At 35.5% G+C, this 12,456-nt stretch overlaps 1 pseudogene; it reads left to right on the top strand.

The window, feature by feature from the left end:
* Positions 1 to 10,800: 10,800 nt before the first annotated feature.
* LOC109702303 (large ribosomal subunit protein uL13-like) lies at positions 10,801 to 11,285 on the top strand (annotated as a pseudogene).
* Positions 11,286 to 12,456: the final 1,171 nt, after the last annotated feature.

Consider the following 12,456-nt stretch of genomic DNA (forward strand, 5'->3'; position numbering starts at 1 on the left):
GGGAAAGCCAGTCTTGTTCCTTAATAAGTGGCCATGAAAAACAATCTCTAGTATTACTGAAAAATGAATCTGCCTCACAGTTAGGGGAAAAATAATTTCCTTCCATAGAATTTTGCAGCTAAAACAATTTTCCTGTATATTTTTCTCTAACCTAAAGGTAAACACTGTGTGTAGCTCAACATTTCAGATTCTATATAATTCTTGGCACAGTGCCTACAGAAATATTTAATAAACATTTGTTAAATGATATGTAAAACAGATAACACATTCAGAAAAATATTTTGGGATTAGAAAGTCAGCTTTAATTATTTTTAAAAGCACTTACCAACATGTTTGTAACTTTTTCATCATTACCAGTAGAATAAAGTAACTTTCTTAAAGGGTTGAAAAAATTGATTGTGCAGATATGATTTACTGAAAAAATACATTTCCCTTTCTCAAACAGTAATTTTCCATTGTAAAAACACATTAAGGAAAAATGTGAGTTTAGGAATTGCTTTTAAAAGAGTTATATAGGTACCTGATATTTGGAACTATTTGGCCAGTTAAGTGTTTTGAAATGTGTCAGCTTTCAATCTCTTAAAAATCTGATTACATCAAAAATAAAGGTACAAACTCTAGGCTGTGAGAAGTAGATCACTTCAGCGGAGGAATAAAAGTTGACTTGAACAACTGTACAAATTTCTTCTTACTAACAGACGGTACAGTCCAAGGCCCCCCATGGATGCCTGAATCCACAGATGATACCAATCCCTATACATAACTTATGCTTTTTTCCTATACATATATACTTATAAGAAAATTTAATTCATAAATTAGGCACAATACAAAATTAATAATAAAATATAGGAACAATAACAATATATAATAATAGAAGTTATGTAATCTCTCTCAGTCTCTCAAAATATCCTGTTTTGTTATTCTCACTCTTCTCCTTGTAACGATGGGAGAGGATACAATGTCTACATGAGATGAAATAATGATGTAAGGCATAGCAGCCTGCTACTGATCTCCACAAGCGTTGTGACACTGCAACAGTTGATCTGATAACTAAGACCACTACTAAGCGACTGGATAGAAGATAGTGGTTTACAGTAAGGACATGGTGGACAAAACAATGATTCATATTTCACGTAAGATAGTGCAACTTTTCAGAATTCTACTCAAAATGGTGCTTGATGTAAAATTTGTGAATTAATTATTTCTACAGTTTTATCTAATATTTTTGGACTATGGTTGATCACAGGTAACGAAAACCATGGAGTGGGAAACCACAGATAAAAGGTGACCACTGCACTTCAAGAAAAATAAGGAGGGCTTCTTACCTACAAATGAATTGTTAAATAAAAGTGTCACTGCCTTTAAAAGTTTCTTGTTTTACTACCAATATCCCAAGTGGTTGAAAGCAAATTAAACAAAGAAAGAGAAGATCAAATGGATGTCTCAGTTCCATCTGTAGAGATTGTTATTTGATTGATCTGAGGCACTGCCTGACTATGGGCATTTTGTTTTTTTATAACTTCCTTAGTTTATTTTATGTGCAGCTAGCTATGTTTGTCACAGATCTAATACATGACTCTTAAAATTTCATTAATACTGTGGTATTTCTTATCTCTCACACACACAGTTAAAAACAAAAATTGTTTATGTTTGATTCCATGAATTAAAGATGTAAATATGTAGGCTTATAGTAAGACCAGTTCAGATAAAGACTGTTTTTATCCTGGTATTAGCAATGTCTGGTTTTTAAATATTTTCTTGAATATCTTTCAACTCTTTGAGATACGGATAGGAAGAGAGAGAGAGAGGGAAAGAGAAAGAGAGAGAGAGATTTCTTTTCATTCTACTATTTTCAAATACCTATGGATATATATCTTAAATATCTTCACTACATCCATAACTTCTGCTTTCACATATTATTGAAGCCATCATTTTTCCCAGTTGAAATAACCTCATCAACAAAAGCAAATATTCATTTCTTTCTTACTCTAAGCATTTCATTGCTGAACTTTCCACAGCTTGTCTTATAATTGCTACTGTACATAGCCTCAAATATTCTTTTATAAAACTTCTATGTGATTTATGAAGCACATTAAGCACTGTGAGATTCTCTTATTTTCTGAGAAACAAGGCTCTCTAGATGATTATAGAGAATAAATATTCTCTGCTGGCATAGTGGTTTATACATATAGTCCCAACTACTGGGGAGGTGGAAATTGGGAGAATCACTGTTCAAGGGTAATACACAAAAATAGTCATTAAGATCCCATCTCAGCCAATAAAGCTGGGTGTTGTGGTATGTTTCTGTAATCTTAGGTGCATGGATGGTATAAATATGGAAGAATTGCTTAAAAGAAAGAAAGCAAAGAAAAGAAAAAAGAGAAAGAGAATGAAGACTCTCCAACCTCTTAACCTCTTAAGGAGATATATATATATATATACACAAGGAGGCAAAATAGGTCCTGTCCTGTCTGGGAATAGGTACCAGTGGGAGAAAGGAGGATGTAAGGAAAGGGTATAGGAGGATGATGGTGGAAATACTTTGTATTCATGTATGAAAATGGAAAAATGAGACCTGTTGAAACTCTTCCAGGAATATGAGCAGGGAGAGATAAAGGAGAATGATGGTGGGGGGGTGAATTCAATTATGATACATTATAAGAACTTTTGAAATGTCACAATGTACCTCCAGTACAGCAATAATATGTTAATAACAATAAAATAAAACACAAAACGAGGTTGAAGGAAATTGCGTTTGACCCTTTGTCTAGTAAGGATACAGCACAAAATTCTGTGTACTAGGAACAAGCTTTCACTAGGCATCAAATCTGCCAGTGCCTTGATCTTAGACTTCAAGCCTCCAGAACTGTGAGCAATAAATTTCTATTGTTTATAAATTTTCCAAAAAAGAATTTTTATTAGTATTCATTAATTATACAAGTGTGTTTCCTTGTAATACTTTTCTACATGCATATAATATGCTTTGATCAAATTCACCCCCTCTATTACCATTCTTATTACTTCTCACCTACCCTCCTTTTTTCCACAGTTTTAGTGGGTTAGATTATTCTATTTTCATACATGCATATAAAGTGCTTTTATTATATTTGCTCATCCTCCCTTCACCCTCCATGTTCATGACTGGTATCCCTCAAGGTATACTCAGAACATGACAAGATCCCCCCATGGCTGATTTTCATATTTTAAAAGGACAGCATAATTAGAGCTGTACATCTGTGGCAATGTTCAGGGCCCCATTTTAATTTTGAAGCTCACTTTGATCAGGCAAAATGGACCTCGATAATGTCATCCAAGCTGAAGTGCAGCATCATTCTACAGTAGTGGTTCTTTAAATGTGATACTCAACCAGAATCATTAGTATCATCAGATAACTTGTTAAAAGACCAAATTTTCAGATTAGTTGAATCAAAATCTAGAGTCTTGCTCAGTATCTGTGCTTTAATAAGCTTTTCATATATACAACAGAATATTATTCAGCCATAAAGAAGAATGGTTTTTCTTACATGTGGAAAATAGACCTAAAGGATAAATGCAGGCATGAATACATACGTGATTATACACACACATGGAAGAGGAAAACAGAATGATAGGGAGTAAATAATATCCAAATACATTGCATCTGTGTGTGAAGATGGCATAATGAACCACACTGAAAGTGATTAAAAATATGAGGTGGAAGTAGAAAGAGTTATAGAGGGGCTTAATATGATTAAAGTAAAGTATATTTATGTGCAAATTAAGAAGGAGAGGTGGGGATGTAGAAGGATGGAGGGGATAAATCTAACCAAAGCACGCTGTAAGCATATATGGCAATGTCACAATGAAATCTTCCTGTAAAATAGATGCTAATAAAATGGAAAAGTAAAAAATAAAATGAAACAAGCTTACCAGTGATTCTGTTGCACATTAAATTGTACAATACTCTTTTTTTTCATTTTTTATTGTATGGGGAAGATTCATTGTGCCAATTCTGAATAGCCTTACATTTCACATTAGTTAGATTGCCTACTCCCATCTCCCTCCTCCACAACTCCCTCCCTACCTCACTTAAAGCAATTGCAAGAGGTTTCATCATTCTATTTCATAAATGTATATGAAGCCCATCATCCATATTCCCTCACCATCATTTCCTACATTCACCCTTCCCCCTCCCACAAGTACCCCCAACACTGTACCTATTTTACAGCCCTGTCTTTCATTTTTAATTCCAAAGTCAATGATCAAAGGGATTTCTCCATGTATGCCAGTTGTGAGTGTACTTAACTTTGGTCAGTTCAACTCCTATGTTACTCTCCTTTACCCCTTCCCTCCCACTACCCATTATTCAACAGTTTTCAATACATATAGTTTTGTCCTCTACCTGCAGAGATGAATTTATCTGATATTTTTGACTTTTTATCATTCTCTTTTTCCTTTCCCTCTCCCCCAAGTGCCATAAATTAATTCCACTATTACAAACATGTTCTACATATGAATGTGTACATGATCATATTAGTTTTTGTGTATACCTTTATGCTTTGGATTTATTTTCCATGTATTGAGGACAGTCCCCTGGTACCAACAATAAGATGAAACCATTCTGTGTCAGAGGAAGGAAGACTCAGATAGAAATTCTTTTGTGGCCTTGATGCCTCAGGGAGTTACAAAGTCTAAAAAGAAACATTAACTTGATGGAAGAGAAAACAAGCCAATAAGACCATGATTAAAGGGTCACACTGTGGGTTGCTATAGTCAAGAATGTGTAATGGTGTTACATAGCAAGTTACAGACATTCATGTTTCTGTACATGAAAAGATTCTTTTCAGGTTGGACCCAATATGGAATTTAAGTTTTCTGTCAAAAGAAATTGAATTATAATCTTACACTTTGCTACAGCTTCTTTAAAACACACAGGGATCTGGCCAAGGGCAAACACATGTCTCAGGGAGACAGAGAATAGTGCTAGATTACTAGACAATATTTCCAGGAAACAAGTCACTAAGAATAGGCATTTTCAGAGTGCCCAAAAGGAAAATGTTACCTGCATGAGTTCTATGCATCTAAAACAGAGATAATTCCAGCAAAAATCTAGTACTTATACCCATCCACCTGCAAAACAAAGTAAAAGTAAAACACTAGATGCTCCCTTTGTATGTAGCTATAGAAAAATCTTAGTCTAAAATTTGAGTATATCAAAAGGATTGAATATTCTCTGCAAATCAGAGATTATATGATTAGTCACATCTGTCCGCTATAATAAAGGAATAGAATCCCTTCCCACATGTACCTAATTGGTTTTTGTCAGTTTCTATTTTAGCAAGATAAATTTTCTATATATCATTTATTATGTTTTCTCCTTAGTAATCCCTCTGATCTAAAAATCTTCCACTATTTGAATAGATTCTGTATCTAAAAGAGACACAAAGTCCCAGTTTAAAAAAATGTCTTTGATTGAAAAAATAGTTTTTGAAACAATTATTTCAAAGGTAAAGCCTAAGCTTCTTGAGAGCAGAAATTTCATATACACACACAAAACCTTGCAAATCAATTCCAAAGTAAAAAAATTATAACACAGAGAAAAATTAAAGTCTGTACTATGAACCACAAACTGGTGAATATGCTTCTTAGAGATTGTTTAATTGAATATTTTGACACTAAAAAAGAACATTGAGAATTAACCTAAATTCAGGGTGTGTGGCCAGGACAAGATTGGTGATCTCAAGAGGTGACCATGGACATAATTCTACCTAAATTCAAGTTCAGAAATGGGATTTTAAATAATAAACACCCAGATATGTTCAGTCCATAGATATTAGAGTATAAATGGCTGGATTTGCACTCATGTCCAAAAAAGTAGATAAAGAATGGCTGGCAGAAATTTTTAGGTGGATGTATCTGCTGAATACTGTCTCACAGTAGTCACAGCCCAGATTGGTTCAAGGATAATACTAGGAATTCTCAAAGAATAGCCACCAATATGAGAAAATCAATTAGATCTCTCAAATACTATTCACATTATGACTGAGATGGCTAGCATTTCTGCAGAAATCTTACTGTTTGGATGGAAAGTACTTGCCAAGATATCACTACTTGAGGTCATGGCAAGACATCTCAAGAGATCCATTAGGGAAGAAGCCAAAACCCTTAAACTAGGGGGAATGTCCCATACCTCCATAGAGTTAATAGATAACAAAAGAAACAAGGTGGATCAAGAGATTGGTTATGATGGACCATAGAATTAAAGCTTGGAGAAGGATCATATGGTTGTGAGAGCTGGGGTGCAAGAGAAAGTGATCCATAAAGAGAAGAAATTATATGCAGAGAGGGAATACTTGAATTTGAGATGACAAAGCAGCTGTGACTGTTGTTGACAATTTTTTGCAATGACAAACTGTGGGACATTGCCAGGAGAGTGAATGACTGAAATAGGAAGACAAGATGATTGCAAAAGCAGTGTTTAGGAACTGAAAGGTAATCTATTAAAATGAACATTGATTTAGTTTTTAAGAATGAGATGGCTGTGTTGGAGATCTAGGTATAAACATTTTCAGGGAGTTGAAGGGCAGAAATGTTTGGGTCTTGATGGTCAAACTGTTTTGTGCATGATTTAGTTTGACAATAGAGGGATCAAAGCGGTGGGTTTGGTGTATTAAAGAAGGAGGGAAATGGTACACAAGTGGCAAAGAGGAGCACTTTCCCTTCCCAATGATAGAGAGCACAGTAGGAGTGGAGACCCAGTACATAAGAGGGTATCCGAGGACGCAGTGTCTCCAGATCCACAGACAGTACTTTTCCATTTATTTGCATCTGCTATAATATCTCAGCAAAATTTTGTACTTTTTAGAGTATAGAAACCACACATAATTTGCCACAGTAATTCTTCAGAATTTCAAATTTTTTGATGCTATGTTAAAATGTACTGCTTATTTAATATAAAGGTTTTTGTTCATCCATTCTAGTAGATTTTAAGAGTACTATTAAAAACACAAACATTTACTATCTAACAAAGGTCTTAAGGTTAAGGATATGGGTTCAGTTTAGTTGGGTGGTCTGGTTCAGAGTCTCATGAAGTGATCACCAGGACTGCTATATCCTCCAGGCTGGACGGGGGTGGAGAGTATTGTATCCATGCTCATTCAGGTCTTCCCATGCAGATGGAATGAAAGCCTTACTTTCTCTGGGCCTCCCACTAGAGCAACTCATAACACAGTGGGATGCTTCTAGCTTTCAGAAACCCATGAGAGATTTCCAGGTCTCTTGAGCTCTGTCTCTGGCGGATAAGTGAAGTTTAATATGGCAGATCTTAAGCTGAATCCTAGAGGACTGTACCATTATTATAGTGCAGTACATGGGTTCAGAGAGAACACACCACTTTCTCTGATCATTTGTAAGTCTTTTTCAATTCTCTATGTCACTTTGGATAGTTTTTATTGCTGTGTATTCAAGGTCACTTTTTTTCTTCTCCAAGATTAACATGCTGTTAATTCCTTCCAATGCATCTTTCATTTCAGACATTAAAGATTTTCTTCAAATTTTTTACTTGAGGCTTTTTTTAATATACATTTTTTATGTCTCTACTGACTATTTCAAATTGTCTCTTCAGTGCACAGAATTTAACTAACCATTTCGCTGTACTTGTCTACTAATTAGTTACCTGTGTCATTTCTGGGTTAACTTCAATTTATTCAGTTTGAGTTTTTCTCCTAGTTATAAGTCATATTTTACCAGTGCTTTGTATTCATGGTAACTTGTCTTTGGATGTCAGACATTGCAAATTTTATCCTGATGATTGGTGAAGCAATCTGTTTTAGGATATTTAACAAAGGGAGTAGCAATAGTGTCACTCCAAGCAGTGGAAACTGCATTGAATTTAGAAAGCCTGTGTCCCAAACTTGCAACCTATAATATCTTGTCATCTCTGTTTTTTCATGGTGTGTCCAGTTGGGCTCTTGACCTGGCTTCTTCATTAGCTAACCTTGCCTGTTCCTTCCTGCTCATAAAGTCTTTGTGCCACTAAACAATGTTTCTCTGAACTGGAGCACTGGTGTTGCATTTGAAATAATTTCAGATTCTAAACCCTTCACTTGTCCAGATCCCTTTTTTTCCCATTTATATGACATTTCTTTATTTTATTTTATTTATTCATATGTGCATACTTTTTTGTGTCATTTCTGCTGACAGTCAATGTACAAACAATAGGTTGTGCATAGATTGTGGGGTAGGGAATGTTAAGGAAATCTAATTGAAAAACAAAATCTTCTCCCAAACAAAAATTCTCTCAATAATGATAATTGAGACCACAAACAATATTACCAATAAGCAACAAACCGGAATGTGATGTACACTGTAGGCAATTCACTAAGAGATTGTGAAGACAGAAATTCACACTTTTATATAGCTAAGCAGGTACAATCCATTACATACATATTCTGAAGATGAACCATAACTAATCCTTTTACTTAGAGGGTTTGATAACACCACTCGTCAAAAGCAGTTTATTCTAAATTTACTTTGTAGTTGAAGTAACCATCTGAGTTAATACTTAGCTTTAACTAAAGGAAAAATAAACTATCTTTATGACAAGATGGAGTTTTTCAACTTGGAACAAGATGCCCACCAAAGAAGTTCCCATCTTCACACGAAAATGGAGAGATAGAGGTTCTGTCCTCTTTGATATTTACATTTCAAAGAGATCACTCCTAAGCCTTTGAGGAAGAGTTCTTAGGTCATAAAGCTGACAAAGGCCTAGATGATTTTCAAAGGGATTTTTATGCATTTCAAAGAAAAGAGAAACCACTTATAATTACAATTTTTCTAAGTCTTCCAAAAAGGAGGGAGGGAAATATTTTTCCTTATTTGCACAGGGTGAAATAAGTCTCTAGTTTTAAAATTTTTATTTGTCTATACAGGGGCAGTCTAAAACCTTGTTTGCAAAGTATGAAGTCAACACTTGTAATATCAGGATCACCGGGAATGTTGTTTGATATACAGAATTCCAGTCATCACCCCAGGCCTACTCAATAAGAACTACATTTAAAAAATATATACTTGGTTAATTCCAATTCCCATTAATCTTTAAAATCACTGTTCTACAGGATATCAGAGGAGTTCCGTTTTCACTCACTCTATGTCACATATTGTTTCAGGCTTCAAGTAGCCAGACTATCAGAATATTAATGCCATCCCCAGGTTTTCAAGTCAACCTATGAAAATTCAAATCTGTACTATTTATACTACAGGGATTGACTTCAACCTGATCAACTCTGTAACTCATCACTCTTGGTCTAACAGAGTTAGAATCCACTTGCACACATGGTTCCAAGATACCTGCATAAACAGATTCAGGAGTTTTTATAACTTTTTGGGAGTATAAATTCCTACTAAAGTAGGTGTTGAAGTTATCCATCTATGTTTTATTGCATAAATTGGACAAAATACCATGTCTAATGATAAGAGTAATTCCCCACATGTGGCAAATGACATAGGAGTCATTATCAAAAGCATATACAGAAGATGACTGGTGTTTTTAAAATGGTTAGTGTAGGTGCCAGCTGCTTCTATGAGCAGGACAGCTTCAGGAGAATTTGAGTTAAAATGTTTAGCCTCATCCAGGTTGCCCAAGATATTCCCCATGGACTATGAATCTAAGACTCCACGTTTTTTCCTTCTAGTCATCTTGCCTTAATTTACTTAGTGCAACAACTCTGAACCTCTGACAATCAAGATGGTGCAATTTTCAGTCAATATGCCCTACTGTGATAGGAGGTGAGGTAATTCTTAAAACTATCTTCTACGTTTTCCAATTTTTCCATTTGTTTTCTGAGTTGGAAATTCACAGCTTTTAAATTTTCCTTCTTTCTTTGTATGCTCTCCAGCACGATCAAAGGAAACCATGATATTTATAGTTATTTTTATCACTAAAGTGACTTACATAGCTACTTGATCTCTGAATAGTTTGTTCTCCATCCACATGACAACGCATCCACCACCAGTGATAATGTGAATTATAATCCCTCTGTATGACATATTTTACAAAAGTGCCAACACCCGTGCAGAAAGGATGTTCTTCTGCATGTTCTTCTCAAAAAAGTTCCCCAGAATCTCCCAAAGAGGCTATATTAGTCAGGGCCCTGGCAGGAGTCCTATAGATCTGAAGTAATATTAATATATCACTCCTCAATTGTCATCCAGTCTTTTGCTATTCTTCTCAATTGTCAAAACCAAGTAGAAGCCAGGGCGTAAGAGAACTGGTTGGTGCAGATCATTAGTGAGCAGAGTGGATGATGAATTTGGAGGGAAGGAGTGGGAAGTATACAACACATCTTCTCTCTGCACTTTAAATGTAGTATCTGATTTTCAACGTTCTTCCATGAAAGAAAATCATAACAATACTCATTATAACATTTTTAATACAGATGCTGACACTTGTTTTTTCATTTCCATAATACAGCATGCCCAAAACTATCTATGGAAACACTACTTGCCAGATTGGCCCTTGGCTGGAAACTGTTGGCTAGCTTCCAACAGTGATACTAACCTTCGCTGAACAGGAATAGTGGTTCACCCTGTATACTTAAACTGTACAAATAGTGAACTTTATAATTTTTTTCTTGCTTTTTTTCTGAACATTTGTTTTCCTTTTTGGGGTCTAGAATTTTAGAGACTATGCTAAATCATGTGAACAACCCCTGTTAAAATTCCTGGGCTTCCAGGCTCAGGAAAACTTCCCTTTTAGATAATACTTCACATATGTTGTTACAACTGACAACTGGGGCTTCTTTCCCAGGTGGCTGCAAGTGAATGAATACCAACCCTTCCCGGGGTCTTTACCACTTCCAGGCCCCCAGCCACATCTTTTGGCAGACTGTGTGAGGGATGCTGCCACACAAGACCAAGAGAGGCCAGGCAGCCTACGACAAGGAAAAGCGCATAGTGGTCCTGGCCATCCTCAAGGTCTTGCTTCTGAAGGCTACAAGGAAGTTTGCTACTTGGGGCACCTGGCTCATGAGGTCGACTGGAAGTACCAGGCAGTGACAGCCACCCTGGAGGAGAAGAGGAAGAAGGCCAAAATCCATTACAGGAAGAAAAAGCAGCTTATGAGACTACGGAAACAAGCAGAAAAGAACATGGAGAAGAAAATCAAAAAGTTCACAGATGTCCTCAAGACCCAGGACTCCTGGTATGAGCCAAATAAAGATCTCATGCCCCAAAAAACAAAAAACAAAAACAAAAACAAACAACAACAAAAAAAAACCTGGCAGATTGGGGAATTAAGCTTTCTGTGACTTCACTGGGAAAGCTGGTAAATTGTGCCAGATTTCCTCTGGATCTCCCCCTGTGTACCTTTTGCCTTTGCTGCCATTGCTTTGTATCATTTCACTGTAATGAATCACATCCATGGTGAGTACCGTGCATATTTTACACAATTGTTGGTCTTGAGGACCCTCCTCTCACACATATGAAGCCATATGCAAATGCCATGCATTAATTTCAGGAAATAATAGAAGTTTTAGTTATTCATCCACTAAAAATTTTTTGTGTGTCCTCATAAGCCTCATAAAATAGGTGCACTGGAGCTTTGAAGTGTGGCTCAAGTGGAGATCAACTGCCTACCAAGCACAAAGCCCTTAGATAGAACTCCAGTACCACAAAAGGAAAAAAAGTGATGCATGTAAGATAGGTACTTTGTTTAGAAACATAAATTTTCAAAGCCTATAGTTTAGATAATTTAATAAAGTTAAACATAGTATTCATGTAAACATAAAACCTCTTTGATCATATTTATATAACTATAAAAACGTGGAGATCCATCTATCCTATATAAATGTCCAAAATGATCAATCAGTGTAAAAGAAAAAATTCAAATGTGTGAACAGGATGTTGTTATGTATCAATAGCATTATCCTTACTCATTTATCTATTTATTTTAGTGGTACTGGAATTTTGAACGCAGGGCCTTGCACTTAGTGGGCAAGGGCTTTATCCCTTGAATCACACCCTCCAACCCTTTTTACTTTAGTTATTTTTCAGACAGATTCTTGCCCTTTGTGCCCAGCCGGTCTTAGACAACAATTCTCCAGATCTGCCTCCTGCTAGCTGGGATGGCAGGTGTGTGTCACCAAGCCCAAGCCCAGCAATAGCATTACTTCTTAAATAGATATACAGCATGAACTCAGAGCATGGATTTCATTTTATATTGAAATATTTCCAAGTAGCAAAATAAATATTAGGAAACAAGTATACATCCTTTAGATCAAATTCATAATGCTAACATTTTATGAGGCTAAATATAAACCTACTCTGGCTTTTGAATTACAAACTTAAAACATTAACTTTATTTCAACATGAATAAACTCAAAATCTTTGAATGTATATTTATGTTTTAAAAATTGAACTCAAATAACTGCTTTTTATTCATGACTATAAAATGTCCTATTCAACTTTTTTCTTTTTTGT

Source organism: Castor canadensis, chromosome 3, assembly GCF_047511655.1.
Source record: "Castor canadensis chromosome 3, mCasCan1.hap1v2, whole genome shotgun sequence".
In the NCBI taxonomy this organism is placed as follows: Eukaryota; Metazoa; Chordata; class Mammalia; order Rodentia; family Castoridae; genus Castor; species Castor canadensis.